The following is a 16,383-nucleotide window of genomic DNA, read 5'->3' as shown; positions in this document are numbered from 1 at the left end:
TCCGACCGGAGGTACAGGAATGACTCACCAATGTGCCGAGTGCGAGGGATGTGGTGGCCCAGCTCCAGGACTACCATGAAACCCTCCAACATCTCTCCGCCAGCACTCAAGACCTATCTAGGAGGCTAACGAGAATGGGGTAGAGGAACTTTCTTTTGCCAGAGGAAGTACTATCCTCCACCCCCCTCTCTCCAGTCATCACTATCAGAGCTTCTGCAGTCATCCTCAGTCAATGTGAGGGATGGGGTTTTGACTGGATTGTAGGGACCGTAGGCTAGTCGCCTGTACTCAGGACATTGGACCTGCTGGTCGGGGACAGTCTGCGGTTCTTTGGGAACTAGTGGCCCAGTATAACCTCGGATCAGTGGATTCTTTCCATCAACTATCAAGGGTACCAGTTGAATCTATTGGGTGTCCCACCATATTGCCCTCCGATCCAGTTTTGGGGGCCTGGAAGCACATCAGGACATACTGCTAGCAGAGCTCTCCTCCTTAACATCTAGAGCGGTTGAGCCTGTCCCACCAAGACAGAGGGTGGGGATTCTACTCAGGTACTTTCTGATTTCAAAGTAAACAGGTCTCTGGTCCCCTCCTAGACCTAAGGGCCTTGAACAGATTTAAAAAAAATAAATAAATAAAAATTCAAGATGGTTTCCTTGAGCACCTTGGTTTCCCCCCCCCCCCCCTCCCAAAAAGTGGACTGGCTATGCTCCCTCGATCTAAAGGACGCATACTCACATCGAGATCTTCCCTAGTCACAGGACATATCTCTGATTTGTAGTGGGGAAAACAGCAGTTCCAGTACCAGGTATTGCCATTCAGACCAGCTTCAGCCCCATGAGTCTTCACAAAATGCCTTGCCGTGGAGGTGGCGCACACTGGGTGTGTGCATGTTTTCCCCTATCTGGATGTTTGGCTGGTCAAAAGCACATCTCAGGAAGAGGCTGTCAGGTCCATGCATTTGACCACACGGGTGTTAGTCACTAGGGGTTGTCACTGACCATCTCTGCAGAGATTCAGCAGAGCCAGCAAATGTCAGCCTGGCACTTGTTGAAGCTGTTGGGCCATATGACTGCAACTGTTCATGTCACTCCCTTGGCACAATTACACACGTGCAGAGCCCAGTAGAACCTGAGGTCACAGTGGTGCCAGACCACGCAGAACCTCCAGGACTGCATTTGAGTCACCCTGTTTCTCCGAAACTCCTTGTCCTAACTGTTACCTTTAAAATCTGGAATGGGGGATCTCTTTTTGAACTCCTACCCAAATTGTCCTAACCATGGCTGCATCCACTCTGGGTTGGGGAACTCATGTAGATGAGCTCAACACCCAGGGTCTCTGGGTCTGCTCATGAAAGCTGTTGTCAAACTTCCTGGAGCTTCGGGCGATCAGGAACGTGTAATGGGCTTTCAGAGATCTGTCCAACAAAGTTGTCCTGGTCCAGACTGACAACCAGGTAGCTACGTGGTATGATGACAAGCAGGGAGGCACCTTCCTGTCAGGAAGTGGTCTAGATCTGGTTGTGGTCCCTGTCCCTTGTGATGGTGCTCAGGGCCATGTACCTGGCTGGGATGGAGGAGGTAGTGAACAGGATGAGTCAAGCCTTCAGATCCCACGAGTGATCCCTGGACCAGGGAGTAGTGATCTGGATATTCCATCTCGGGGGGAGGCCAGATTTAAATCTGTTCGCATCCCCTTGCAACAGGAAGGTCTCTGTTCTGCTCCTTGTACAGGTCAGTCGGCAAAGCAGCCTCTGATGCCTTTGCCCATCATTGAGGCAAGGGTCTTCTGTACATGTATCCTCAGATTCTCATAGTGGTGAAGACTCTCTTGAAGCTTCGTGAGAACAAGGGAACTATGATCTTCATAGCCCCTTATTGGCCGAAACAAGAGGTCTAATTTCCACTCCTATGGGAATTGTCCATCTGGAGACCGATTTAGTCAGGAGACTTCCCCAGATCTCATCATTCAAAATCGAGGCAGGTTGTGAGATCTCAATTTCCTGGCCCTGTTGCTCACAGCCTGGATGTTGAGAGATTAATTATGCAACCACTTGATCTGTCAGAGGGTGTGTCTGGGGTCCTGGTGGCTTCTAGATAGCCTTCCACTAGAAAATCCTATGGATGAAAGTTGAAGTTTTCCTTGTGGTGTGAGCAGAAGGCCCGTTCTCCTGTCCCGCACATATACTGCTTGACTACCTTCTACATCTGTTGGCGGCTGACTTGGACTCTAATGGAGTTAGTTTTCATCTCAGTGCAATTGGCACATACCACCATGGTGTAGATGGTATGCCCATCTCTATATAGCCTATAGTTGTATGATTCATGTGGGGCCTGCTTCAATTGAAGCCTCCCTTAAGGAAACCCACTGTGTTTTGGGACCTCAAAATGGTGGTAGCTCAGCTGATGAAAGCTCCTTTTGAGCTGCTGCCCACCTGTGACTTGAAGTATCTGACATGGAAGGTAATATTTTTGGTGGTGGTCACCTCAGTGCGCAGGGTCATCGAGCTCCAAGCCTTAGTGACTTACCCACCTTACACTAAGATTTATCATGACAGGGTGTGTATGCAAGACCACCCTAAGTTCTTTCCTAAGTTGGTGACAGACTTCCATTGTAACTAGTTCATCGTCCTGCCAGCATTCTTTCCTAGGCCCCATTCACACCAAGGTGAACAAGCACTGCACAGTTAGGCTAAGGCTTGCTTGCAGTTCAATCTGGAGAGGATGGAAGCCCATAGACAGTCCACCCAACTTTTTATTTCTTTGAATAGGAATAGATTGGGCGTTGCTATTGCCAAACAGACACTATCCAGTTGGCTAGAAGATTGCATCTCCTTCTGTTACACCTAGATGGGACTGCATCTTGGTCATTACCTCAAGGCTCATTCTGTCTGAGCCATGGCAGCATCAGTGGCCCACTCGCGAGCAGTTCCCATGGAGGAGATCTGCAAGGCTGTGATGTGGAGTTCTCGCCACGCATTAGCTCACTATTGCTTCGATAGGAATGGCCGACTTGACAGTAGGTTTGGCCCATCTGTCCTTCAGAATCTGTTTAAGGTGCAGAACCCAACTCTCTCCCGCCTAGGGCCCATTGTTTGGGGACATACTGTCTCCCCTCTTGTTACCAACAGTACCATTGTTGTTGTGCCTGTTAGCACCTGGTTGTGTGTCTCTTGGTCTCCTTTTATGTTGGGGAGCAGCCTGTAGCTAGGGATTCACCCATGTGTGAGGACTACCATCTTGCTGGTCCACAGAGAAAGAATTGCTTACCTGTAACAGGTGTTCTCCAAGGACAGCAGGCTGTTAGTCCTCGCGAAACCCACCAGTTACTTTGCGGAGTTGGGTTTCTCCTGTTCTTTCAGTTTTTATATTTATTTCTGTTATAAGACTGGAGAGGGACCATGTGTAGAAGCGTGGTATAGAGCAGTGGTTCTCAACAGGTGTGTTGGGACACACTAGTGTGTTGTGAAGTCACAGAGCCAGCAGAAGACTGATCTTTCTTCATCAATCTGGGCAGGAGTTGACTGACTTCTCTCTTACTAGGTATGACAGAAAGCTGCTCTTGCTTCCTTTTTCTCTTCCTGGCCAGTGGGAGATTGTTTCTTCCTCCTCTTTTACCCAGATCAGAGCACGATACACCAACTCCTGTTCATATGGGCCCGGCAGGACACCAACTTTATCTTCATCTGCCTGGCCTGGCAGTGAGGCTGCTGATACCCTCTTTACCCCATTGAGCCTGGATGTGAAAGCAGGAGCATAAGGGAGAAAGGTGTGTGTTCTATAGATCCACTGCTGCTGCATCCTCACCTTCCTTTCCTCAAAGCTTCTTGCCCTCATCTGCTTCTGATAAAGAGGGAGGGAGACTCTGAAACGAACTGAAGCTTTTTTTTTATTGGCTGGGGAAATGTACTGGACAGGAAGGTGTGGGAAGATAGGAGCCTGCTGGATAGGAAAGGGTATGAGAGAGGAGTTTGGGGTTGCAGTTTAGGGAGAGCTGGAGGAGGGAGGAGTTGGGGGAGCCGGGAATGGGAGATGCTGAGCAGGAAGGGGTAGGAAAGAAGTGGTCAGAGGTATTCTTGGTAGGGAAGAGGAGAGGGAAGGGCAAAAAGAGTTGAGCATGGGGAAGAGGGGGTGGGGGGTTGGGGGTTGGGGGGTGTCGGGAATGTTGGACAGGAATGTGAGCATGTGAAGGGATGATTGAGTAGTTGGGAGTAGTTAGGGGTGATGGGAGCATGGAGGGGAGTGACTGGGTACAAGGGTCAAACTGTCAGTTTTGACAGTATGCATGTCTTCTCTCTTTGAATTTTGCTTAATGTAGGAGGAAATATATCTTTGTTTGTAGTTTCCAGTTTTGTCCTGCATGCAGAAGGTGGTCTTGAGGTTTCCATTCCAAGTTTTTTTTTTTTTTTTCCCCCCCCCCCCCCCCCAAATTTGTTATTTGTGGTCTCTTATTCTATATGGGCGAGATTCCGTTGATCAGAGCCACTCTCTTCTCCACAACTTCTTACCCTGCCCACTTACTCACTCATATCCTCTTCCCTTTTCCTTCCATCCCCTCTCATCTTCCCTGTCCTTCCCCTCACCTCATCCACGATCCCTTCCCTCAGTCCACTCCCTCTTATTCTGTTCTCCAGACTGGAGACAGCAGGGTTTGAACTTGGTGCTCGCGCAGGAGTGACTCTACACCCGGGGGCGCGCACACGGGGAGGACTGAAGCAGCGCAGACACTTACTTCCTCGCCCGGCTCCTGGTCCTCGCGGTGGGTGTAATTTTTTTTCCGGCCTTCTGCTTTAGTGTAGCATGGGTCAAATGGAAGGGAGGTGTGCGCCGGCAGTGTCATTTCAGGCCAGAGAAGGGGGAGAGAACATGCGAGGTGACAGGGCATGTCGGCCACGCGTGCGCAGGACATCGCTGACAGCCGCTCTCTACTGCGCATTTGTGGTACTTTAATAGAGGTTTGTATCAGGCTTATTTGTTTTATTTTCTCTATTATATTGCACTGGTGAACTTCCTTTTCATGGGTAGGGCTACTGCTGTTTCATTTCTTTGTTAGTACTGCTGAAGTATGGCAGGTGTGACAGACATGGGGTTTGTTTGCATTATTTTACAGTGCACCTGGAAGTATTTATTTTATTTATTTAACACTTTTCTATACCGACCTTCATGGTTAGATGACCATATCAGATCGGTTTACATCGAACAGGGGACTGTAACAAAAAACAGTAAAAAAAAATAAATAGTAAATTGAACAGGAAGAGCAAAGTTACATTTAACAAGGTAGGTAAACTTGGAGGCATAGACAGCCGGAAAGAAAGGCTTAAGAACGCAGTAAACCAGGAGTGTAAACAATTGTATAATCAGGGGTGGGTCTTATTAAATACTTGAGGAGGTACAGAGATCCATTGTTCATGAGGATGTTCAGTCGTCTAGTGTGTATCCGGGGGATCTGGGAAGGCTTGGCGGAAAAGCCAGGTCTTAAGTTTTTTCCTAAATGTTAAGAGGCAGGGTTCCAGCCTAAGGTCTGAAGGGATGTTGTTCCATATAGCTGGGCCTGCTGTTGAGAATGATCGATCTTTGGTCGAGGTGAGGCGTGATGCTTTGGTAGGCGGTGCTTGTAGGGTTCCTTTGTATAGTTCTTTTGGAGATATGGAGTTTGAGAGGGAATTCAAGGTCCAGATGAAGGTGATTGTAGATGGATTTGTGAATTAAGGTGAGTGATTTGTGCAGGATTCTGTAGTTCACTGGAAGCCAATGTAAGTTACGGAGGATAGGTGATGTGTTCTCCACGGTTGGTGCTGGTCAGGAGTCTTGCCGCGGCGTTCTGTATCAACTGTAATGGCTTGGTGGTGGAGTTGGCTTGGTGGTGGACTGGAGGGAGTTTGTGATGCTATTCTATTATTGAGATGACACCAGAATCAGAATATCTTTTTTTGTATGGTCTGTTGAACAAGGAAATGTCTTAGTTCTGCTCTACACCCATTGATTGTAAGTGGGAACTCCTGTGGATGCAGAGCAAATGCTTATATTTAGTCCCATGATGGTCATATGTTTAGTGTGTCAAGCATGTGAGTATTATCTCTCAGGTGTGTCCTAATAGAAAAAAGGTTGAGAGCCACTGGTATAGACCATGCCGGGCATGCTCAGTGTGCCAAGTCAAAGTTCTAGAAACTTTGACATAAGTTTTCCATGTCGGGGCTCCATCTGATGTCACCCATGTGTGAGGACTAAAATCCTGCTGTCCTTGGAGAACCCCTATTACAGGTTAACTCTGTTGACTCTGGCAAGGTCCAGTGCTGAGGAAATATCCAGTTCCATTTTCTTATTGCATGGCCCTTAAGACTTAATTGTTTTCGAGTCATGGAATTTAGAATTTATATTAGACTCGAACTTAACCTTAAGCCCAAATTCTAAAAATGACAAAAACAGCTTTTTCAGCTGAGACTAGTAAGACCCTTGTGATTAACTTTCACCACAGGAACTCTGTCTAGTGATTGCAGCCTCAGGCTCTCCTCTCCTGTGCGGCAGCAGTGATGCCACACAGCTCCATTTTACTTCTCCAGATCAGTACATGGCAGCTAATGGGGAGCCCAAGATTTCTCACTTGAAATTATCGCTCTATGCGATAGGGGTGGGTGGTTTCTTTCTGCAGCTCAGACTCTCCTCTCTTGTATGCTAGTGGTCTGGGTGTGTACCTTTTGACAGGCTTTCAAAAATTCCCATGGGTTCACATACCCCTGATTGAGAGCCACTGCTCTAGTAGAGCCTTTTGGAAAACATCACAAATGATATTTAAACAAAATTGTCTAACTTGTATCTCTTGTATTTCTAGGTGCAGCTTTTCAAGAGCATTGATACTGGAAAAGCAAGTTTACGGTGTAAGGAAGGCTCTTTGACTTGGATATAAATCAGATGCTAAAGTAAGACTAATATACACATTCTGTTTTTCAAATGATTTGTAGGTTTTGTGTATTGGGTAAATCTTAATTACATTTGTCTTCCTGAACCATTTTGTAATAGCTATGCTACATTGTGTTTATTCCATGGCTGAATAGAGTCTCTCTGAAGTGACTCCTGAATCTTGTCTGAGGCTGGCAAAAAAAACCTTCAACTAAATGTCAGCTTTCTCCGAGGACAAGCAGGATGGTAGTCCTCACACATAGGTTACATTATCGGATGGAGCCCGGCATGAACTTTGATCTCAAAGGTTCTAGAACTCTCAAACATGCCCTACTGAGCACGTGCAGCTGTAGTCATCACGCTGCCCCCTAGGCAGAGTCCCTCAGTTTTCTTTTTTTTTTCAATAGAGCAGTGTGGTCTTGGAAGCAGTGTACTCGCAGTATTCAGCTTTGCTCTCTTCTCACAGTTCTTGTGATTTTTTTTTTTTTTTTTTGAGCTGCAGCTGTTTTCTTTTTCTGGTAGCTTTATTTCTTCTTTTGCCTCTTATTTCCAACTGTCCTGCTGCATGGGGAGCTCCGCTGTGCAGCCTGACAGTTACCTTTTTTTTTAAAGAGAACTTTTTTGCAGTTTTGCATCTGTTTTCTCTTCTTGCTCTGTTTTTTTTCCCCCTGGTGCTGACAGGATGGACTTCTGCAGTCCTCTGGTGATCCATGAAGGCCGCTGAGCCCTGGGGACTTGCCTGAGTTCTATCTGGGCTGGAGTTCCATGTTTCACCAATCAGCATTTATGGATTCCGATAGTTGAGGGATCGAGGACCTTGCTGTTCTGTGTGGGGGGGGAGCTCATCCTCTCCACATTCCAATGAAGTAGTCTCCGCAGGCAGGAGCCATAGATGACATAGTCTCCCCTCCTGTTTGCCAGTCTTGGCAGTGCAGTCTCCTTGCGAGAGAGGGTGAGCAGGAGCCTGGGCTAGCAGACTGCTGCTGCACCTTGGTGCCATGTCCAGAAACGGTTGCCCGTGCACATCCATCAGCAGCGCACGGTTCATCTTCCACATCTATGTCAGGACCGCTTCAGGGACTGGGATTGCCATGGAGTACCATGGTCACCTGTGATGCCATTGAGGTGCTGGGACACTGTCATTGAGGTGCATGACCACCCTCAAAGCTGTAAGAGCTCTGGAGTTATTGACGTCTTGGGCCTCGAGGTGGTGGAGCACACCAACCTCCAGCATCAGGGACCAGGCCTGTCATAAAGTGCCATGGTTGCGCTTGACATTGCCAAGGTGCAGGGACACCCTCAATGTGGAACGGCCCTGCGGGATACGCAAGACCGTAAACTAGAAACCTTCCTCAAGAGGGTCTTCGAAGTCTCCGCCCTAGGTATGCGGGCCGTGATGTGCAGTTCGCTTGCGCAAAGGGCCAGCTTACTCTGGGTACAGCAGCTTCTCACCTCTCAGGAGTTGCCCCGCGAAGAGGCCGCCCAGGCGGACCGTCTGGAATCTACCATAGCATACGGGGCGGACGCCTTGTATGATCTCTTTCGCGTAATAGCGCGGTCCATGGTTTCGGTTGTAGCAGCCCGACGGCTCTTGTGGCTTCGCAACTGGGCGGCGGATGCTTCCTCCAAGTCGAGCCTTGGCTCCCTCCCCTTTAGGGGGAAGTTTTTATTTGGAGAGGACCTGGATCAGATCATCAAGTCACTGGGGGAAAATTCGGTGCATCGGCTGCCGGAGGATAGACAGCGTTCCTTCAGGTCATTTTCTTCCGGTAGAACCAGGGCCAGGGCACAGCAACGTTATAGGTCTTACTGGCAGTCCAGTTCCCGGACACAGCCGACAAGATCCCAGCCTTGGTCTCGTTCCTTTCGTGGGCGGAGGCCCGCGAGAGAGGGTCCAGGGCAGGGAAATCCGCCCACAAAGTCCTCCCAATGATGCCAAAGGAGCCCACTTCTCACCTCCCCGGATCGGAGGCCGCCTCATGGACTTCTACGAGGAGTGGGCAGTTATCTCCACGGACCAGTGGGTGCTGGACACCATCAGATACGGTTACGCCTTGGAGTTTGTCCGCCCCCCCGAGGGACCGGTTCATCTTCTCCCCCTGCGGTTCGGATCTCAAGAGGATAGCGGTTCAACAAACACTAGACCGACTGCAGGACATAGGGGCCATCGTTCCCGTCCCCTTCGAGGTGGGCTTGGGCCACTATTCCATTTACTTCATCGTTCCCAAAAAGGACGGTTCCTTTCGGCCCATCCTGGACTTGAAGGAGGTAAACAAGGCCTTCAGGGTCAGCCGGTTCCGCATGGAGACTCTTCGATCAGTGATTGCCGCAGTGCACAAGGGAGAATTCCTCGCTTCACTGGATCTCTCGGAAGCATACTTGCACATTCCCATCCTGCCGGCTCACCTGCGGTATCTTCGCTCCAAGATTCTCGGTCAACACTTTCAGTTCAAGGCGCTTCCCTTCGGTTTGGCGACCGCACCTCGGACCTTCACAAAGATCATGGTAGTGGTGGTGGCGGCCCTCCGCAAGGAGGGTATCCTAGTACATCCGTACCTAGACAACTGGCTGATTCGAGTGAAGTCCTTCTCACATGGTCAGACCTCAGTGGCCAGAGTAGTACAATTCCTACGCTCTCTGGGCTGGGTGGTGAACCTTCCAAAGAGTTCCCTTGTGCCCTCGCAACACCTGGATTTCTTAGGAGCGAGCTTCGATACCTGGCGGGGTATGGTGTTCCTGCGCCAGGACAAGGCGCAAGCCCTGAGGGAGCACGTGTCTTGGTTTTCGGTTTTGGAAGAACCAACCGCCTGGAATTATCTGCAGCTCCTGGGAGTAATGGCCTCCACCATCGACATGGTACCCTGGGTGTTTGCACACCTGCGTCCACTGCAGGTGTCCCTGCTATCCCATTGGAAACCAGTCTCCCAGGAGTATCAGGTGATCCTGCTGCTTCCACCATTAGCCAGGAAAAGCCTGGATTGGTGGCTTGTCCCCTCGCATCTGGCTCGGGGAGTCTCGCTCGAGGTTCCCAATTGGGTGATGGTGACCACCGATGCCAGCCTCGCGGGATGGGGCGCTGTCTGCGAAAGAAGTGCCACGCAGGGGACTTGGACGCCAGAGGAGGCAAAGTGGCCGATCAATCGCCTGGAAACGAGAGCCGTGCGTTTCGCTCTCCAGCGTTTTCTTCCCCTGGTGCGACACAGAGAGGTGAGGATCCTCTCGGACAACACCACCACTGTGGCCTACATCAATCGTCAAGGGGGGACAAGAAGCAAGCATGTCTCCCTCGAGTCAACTCCCCTGATGGAGTGGGCAGAAAGCAATCTCGTCCGGATAGCGGCCTCTCACATCGCCGGGGTGGACAACGTTCAGGCGGACTTCCTGAGTCGTCAACAGCTAGACCCCGGCGAGTGGGCTCTCTCCGAGGCAATGCATCTCATCGTCCGTTGTTGGGGGACTCCACGCCTCGATCTAATGGCGACCTTTCTCAACGCCAAGGCTCCACGCTTCTTCAGCCGCAGAACAGAGCGCGGCGCGGAGGGGGTGGATGCCCTCGCCCTTCCGTGGCCGTCGGATCAACTGCTCTATGTGTTTCCTCCTTGGCCTCTGGTCGGCAAGGTTCTCCGCAGGTTGGAACATCATCGAGGGACTGTAATTCTCGTCGCCCCGGAATGGCCCCGTCGGCCATGGTTCGCAGATCTACTTCAGATGACGGTGGACGGCCCACTTCGCCTGTCCCATCTTCTGCGTCAGGGGCCGGTATTTTTCGAGCAGGCAGAACTCTTCTGTCTTGCGGCCTGGCTTTTGAACGGCGCCGTCTCCGCCACAGAGGCTACCCGGAGACAGTGATCTCAATGATGCTTCGTTCCCGCAAGCCTTCGACCTCCGTCGCTTATGTTCGAGTTTGGAAGGTCTTCGAAGCCTGGTGCTCCGACCGCGGGGTCCAAACCATGGAGGCGACTGTCCCGCTGATCCTTCATTTCCTACAGGATGGTCTGGATAAGGGTCTCGCCTATAATTCGCTCCGGGTTCAGGTGGCGGCCTTGAATGTCTTGGTACAGAAGGACTGCTCTCTACCCCTTCAGCCGGATATCGCACGTTTTCTGAAGGGTGCCAAACACCTACGGCCACCGGTCAGGGATCCTTTCCCTTCTTGGAGCCTCAACTTGGTGCTGCGAACGCTGTCGGGCCCTCCTTTTGAACCCCTGAGGGGGTCCTCCCTCAAGGACCTGACCCTCAAGACGGTTTTCCTGGTAGCCATCTCTTCTGCTCGCCGGATCTCAGAGCTCCAAGCCTTGTCCTGCCAGGACCCTTATCTGCGTTTCTCCGACTCCAGGGTTTCCCTTCGTACGGTGCCATCCTTCCTACCAAAGCTGGTCTCGGCCTTCCACGTCAATCAAACGGTGGAGCTTCCAGCGTTCGCTCCAGAGGAACCCCGGTCTCTCCGGCTCCTGGACGTCAAGCGTGTGCTGCTCCGTTACCTGGAGGTTACCAATGACTTCCGGGTATCCGATCATTTGTTTGTCCTCTGGTCAGGACCGAGGAGAGGTTCTCAGGCATCCAAGACTATTGCGCGCTGGATAAAGGACGCCATCTCATCAGCTTACATTGCGGCGGGGCGGGTGCCGCCTCGCAGCGTGTCGGCTCATTCCACGCGATCCCAAGTGGCGTCCTGGGCGGAATCTCGCTCCGTTTCCTCCCAGGAAATCTGCCGTGCGGCGACGTGGAAGTCGTTGCACACTTTTTCCAGACATTACAGACTACACCTGGCGCCTCAGTACACGGGTTCTTTTGGCGATCAAGTTCTCCGAGCAGGTCTCTCAGGACCCCACCCGGTTTAGGGAAGCTTGGGTACATCCCACTGTCTGGACTGATCCAGGTACGTACAGGGAAAAGAAAATTATTCCTTACCTGCTAATTTTCGTTCCTGTAGTACCATGGATCAGTCCAGACGCCCGCCACTAGGGGTTTCATTAGGTCCTGCTCGGATTCTTCCAGGTAACTTTCATTCTGTTTGTCTCTGATTATTGTTACTGTTCACAGCTCCTCACAAGTTGACTGTTGGTGGTCCCGTTGACCGTTTGTTTACTTATATCTTTCTCTGTTCCTTTTTGGGGACGGATCTGGATCCAAAATGTTGTGTTTTGCTTTTGGGCTTTGCTATGCGTAATACTGAGCTCCAGCAGAGGGTGCACTACTCTATATGCTGACGCTCTCAAACTCTGTTCTGACTCCATCTGCTGGTCGGGGGATATAACCCACTGTCTGGACTGATCCATGGTACTACAGGAACGAAAATTAGCAGGTAAGGAATAATTTTCTTGTAGTGTGGTAATAATGGGAGATTTCAATTACCCCAGTATTGACTGGGTAAATGTATCATTGGGACATACTACAGAGAGAAAGTTCCTAGATGGAATAAATGACAGTTTTATGGAGCAACTGGTTCAGGAGCAGACGAGAGAGGGGAGCAATTTTAGATCTAATTCTCAGTGGAGCACAGGATTTGGTGAGAGAGGTAACGGTGGTAGGGCCGCCTGACAGTAGTAATCATAATATGATCAAATCTGAATTAATGACAGGAAGGGGGACAGTAAGCAAATCCACAGCTCTTGTGCTAAACTTTCAAAAGGGAAACTTTGATAAAATGAGAAAAATAGTTAGAAAAAAAACTGAAAGCAGCTACAAAGGTAAAATGTGTGCAAGAGGCATGGTTATTGTTAAAATAAAAAAAACAAAAAAACCATCCTAGAAGCACAGTCCAGATGTATTCCACACATTAAGTACGGTGGAAGGAAGGCAAAACGATTACCGGCATGGTTAAAAGGGGAGGCGAAAGAAGCTATTTTAACCAAAAGATCTTCATTCAAAAATTGGAAGAAGGATCCAACAGAAGAAAATTGGATAATGATTAAGCATTGGCAAGTGAAATGAATTTCCCATATGATGTGGGAAGTCCCAAGCTGAGAGTTGCAGTGGAGAGTTACTAAATAAGTTAACCAGACTCCACTGTATAAGGGGTAAAGCTAGAGCGTCGAAAACGCATGGCCAAACCCAGGCTAACAGTGCGCTCCACCAGAGCACACTGTACTGTATCGGCCCGTATATTAGAAGAGCAAGCTCTGAGGTAGGTGGGTAAGGAGTGAGGGCTTTAAACAATTGAAATTATTAGCAACAACAAATTTTCCTTACATGCAGTTGTTGGGGTCTTGTCTATCCATGGTACACTAAGGTGAGGTTTTTTCCTTGTTTGTTAGCTGTGCAAAAATCTAAAATTCATACTTTATGCCCTACAATGTTGAAATTTGAGCAACCCGTTCAAAAAGCACGCAGTACAAATATAGACCAGTTTTCTGTTAAACTCAGGTATTTAAGGCAGAAATATGTACTTAGCTGTGTGAGCCCTTCTTGACAGGATAACTCTGCAAAGATCATGCATCTGTAGATAAAGGAGCCATCTACACATAATCTTGTGGCCAGATTTATTTATTTATTTATTTTAAGTTTTTCTATACCGGCATTCGCGATAGGAATCGCATCATGCCGGTTTACAATTAACTAGGGGTGCGACAGGAGATATAAATAAATAAGAACATTAACGTTAAACATTAACAAGTGCTGAGAGAAATAGTTGCAGTTACAATAAAACAGGGATAACACAAAAACTTGGAGCAATGAAGAGGCGACGGGGAAAGCAAAACTTGTGGCAGAGCAATGGCAATAGGAAATTTAACATAGATAACAAATTTGCCAGTTAATGGAGATTGTAGAGTTATGGTGTTTGAAAGTTATCGTTTACCAAGTAATGTTAAGATCTGCTTTTCGATTCAAGGTGAGTTAAAGTTCAGCTGTAGTCTGGGAAGGCTTTCCTAAATAACCATGTTTTGAGTCTTTTCCTGAAAGTTGGAAGGCATGGTTCTTGTCTCAGATCAGGTGGAATGGAGTTCCATAGTGTAGGTCCTGCAGTGGAGAAAGCTCTGTCTCTGAAGGTTATGTGGAGAGAGGTTTTGGGGTGTGGTACCTGCAGGGTTTCTCTGTATGACTCTCTGATGGGTCTGGTGGAGGTGTATTTTTTGAATGGGATTTGTAAGTTAAGCGGAGAATATTGATGTATTGTTTTGTAGATAGTAGTAATCGACTTATATAGGATTCTATAGTGAATAGGCAACCAGTATAGATCTTTGAGAATTGGGGATATGTGGTCTCTTTTTCTAGTGTTTGTCAGAATTCTGGCTGCCGTGTTTTGTACCATTTGAAGGGGTTTGGTGTGTGCTGATGGGAGACCTAATAGAATCGCGTTGCAATAATCTAATTTAGAGAAGATTATTGATTGCAGGACTGTTCTGTAGTCGTGAGAGTGGAAAAGAGGTTTTATTCTTTTTAGGACGTGAAGTTTGTAAAAGCAGTCCTTGGTAGTTTGACTGATAAATGATTTTAGGTTTAGCCTGTTATCGATGATAGCTCCTTGGTCTCTTACTTGTGATGTTTGAAGTCTGGCTGATGGAGTATTGGAGATGTTGTTTTCAGGGGAAATTAGGAGTTCAGTTTTAGAAGAATTTAGGATTAGGTTTAGACTAGAGAGGAGGCTGTCTATTTCTAGAAGGCACTTTTCCCAGTATTCTAGAGTTTTAGTGCAGGATTCTTTGATGGGGATGACAATCTGAAAGTCATCTGCGTATAAAAAGTGTTTGAGGTTCAGTTTGGTTAACAGTTGGCAGAGGGGGGAGCAGGTAAATGTTAAAGAGCGTGGGTGAAAGGGATGAGCCCTGTGGAACTCCTAGAGAGGAAGGGTAATGCTGAGATTCTTTGTTGTGTAATTTGACTTTGTAGCCTCTGTTCACCAGGAAAGATTTGAACCAGGCTAGTGCCGTGCCTGTTATTCCAATGTTCGCTAATTGAGTTAGAAGGAGGGAGTGGTTAACCGTATCAAAGGCTGCGGAGAGGTCCAAAAGGATCAGCAGGTAGGCATGACCTTTATCGAGGCCCATGATGAGGTAATCTGTTAGGGATATGAGTAGTGACTCTGTACTTAAAGATTTTCGGAATCCATATTGGGTAGGGAATAATATTTTGTGTTCTTCTAGGTAGTCTGACAATCTGGAGTTAACTAATTTTTCCATTACCTTAGCTATGAATGGGAGGTTGGAGATTGGACAAAAGTTGGAGGGATCTTTGGGATTTAAATTTGGCTTTTTTAAGAGCGGTTTGATGGAGGCAGTTTTCAGGTCATCTGGATAGATTCCTTGGGCTAAAGAGCAATTGATAATGTCTGTCAGAGTTTTAGATATGGTGTCAGGTATTAGCAGAAGTAGTTTGGATGGGATATGGTCAAATGAATGTGACGAGGGTTTCATTTTCTTCAATACTGTTTGGATCTCTGAGGTTGTGATGGGTTCCATGGATTGTAGAGAGATGTCTTTGTTTGGATGGAGATATGTGCTAGGAGGCACTACAGTATTAACCTTCAGCTGTGTTAGGTTGGAGATTTTTTTACTGAAGAAAAGGGCCAACTCTTCTGCTTTTTCATGTGCTTGGTTGAGTGGAATGTCAGGTGTATTGATTTGTGTTAAATTTGAAACGTAAGCAAAGAGGGCTTTTGAATCGAAAATAAGGTGATGGATCTTGTGTGCGTAGAAATCCCTTTTTGTTTTTAATGACGAGCTCTTGTATTGGTGGAGGGCGAGTTTGTACGCAGAGAGGGAGGTCGGTGATGGTGCTTTACGCCATTTGTTTTCTTTCTGTCGAAGAGAGTGTTTGAGTTTTTGAAGATCTTCATTAAACCAAGGTTGTCTTTTTGAGGCGTTAAGTTTGAGTTTTTTTGTTGCCAGTGGGCAGAGTTTGCTTGCAGCCGATTCTGTAATGTTGGACCAGGAGAGGAGGGCTGAGTTAGGGGTAGATAAATTTATAAGAGGGAGTTCTAGGATAAGGTGTTTGTGTAGTTCATCGGATGAGCAAATTTTCCTGTAAGTAAATTGAGGTTGTGGGACATGTTTGTTGCTTGTTTGTGCTAGCGAGAATGTGGTAGAGATTAAAGTATGGTCTGACCAGGGGACTGGTTTGCATATTGGTAGTGCTGTTTGAGAGATGGCTGAGTTAATAAAAATGAGATCCAAGGTGTGCCCTGCTTTATGGGTAGGTTGGTTAATTATCTGCTTGAATCCCATGGCGGACATGGCATTTAGGAATGTTTCGCAGTTGGTTGATAGGTTGGGGTCGTCGACAGGTAGATTAAAGTCTCCCAGTATTATTGCTGGGGACTCCAGATTTAGGTGTGTCGCTATTAGTTCTAGGATTGGAGAGGCATCGGAGTCCAGAAGGCCTTGGGGGGCATAGACTAGAAGGATTTGTAGAAGGTCTGATTTGAAAAGGCCTGTTTCAATTTTTGTAGGTGAGTTAATTGGGTATTGTGTGAGTCTCAGCTCTTTCTTTGCTGCAAGGAGAATACCCCCACCCCGTCTTTTCTGTCGGGGAATGGAGTAGAAATCGT

General features: G+C 48.1%; 1 protein-coding gene across 9 annotated transcripts in view; it reads left to right on the top strand.

Moving 5' to 3' along the window:
- Positions 1-16,383, top strand: part of BCLAF1 (BCL2 associated transcription factor 1) — a 163,949-nt gene that overhangs the window by 11,526 nt on the left and 136,040 nt on the right. For 8 of the 9 annotated variants that reach the window (XR_003855768.1, XR_003855770.1, XR_003855769.1 and 5 more), the window contains exon 2: positions 6,829-6,916. The gene's annotated coding sequence lies outside the window, so the exon portion shown is untranslated. Of the gene's footprint in view, positions 1-4,739; positions 4,759-6,828; positions 6,917-16,383 lie in introns of those variants that run through there. The other variant, XM_029596623.1, reaches the window with a different exon arrangement.

The sequence above is a fragment of the Rhinatrema bivittatum genome, chromosome 3, assembly GCF_901001135.1.
Source record: "Rhinatrema bivittatum chromosome 3, aRhiBiv1.1, whole genome shotgun sequence".
NCBI classification, from domain to species: domain Eukaryota; kingdom Metazoa; phylum Chordata; class Amphibia; order Gymnophiona; family Rhinatrematidae; genus Rhinatrema; species Rhinatrema bivittatum.
Note: the sequence above shows the minus strand (reverse complement) of the source record. Positions and strands in the feature narration are given on the sequence as shown.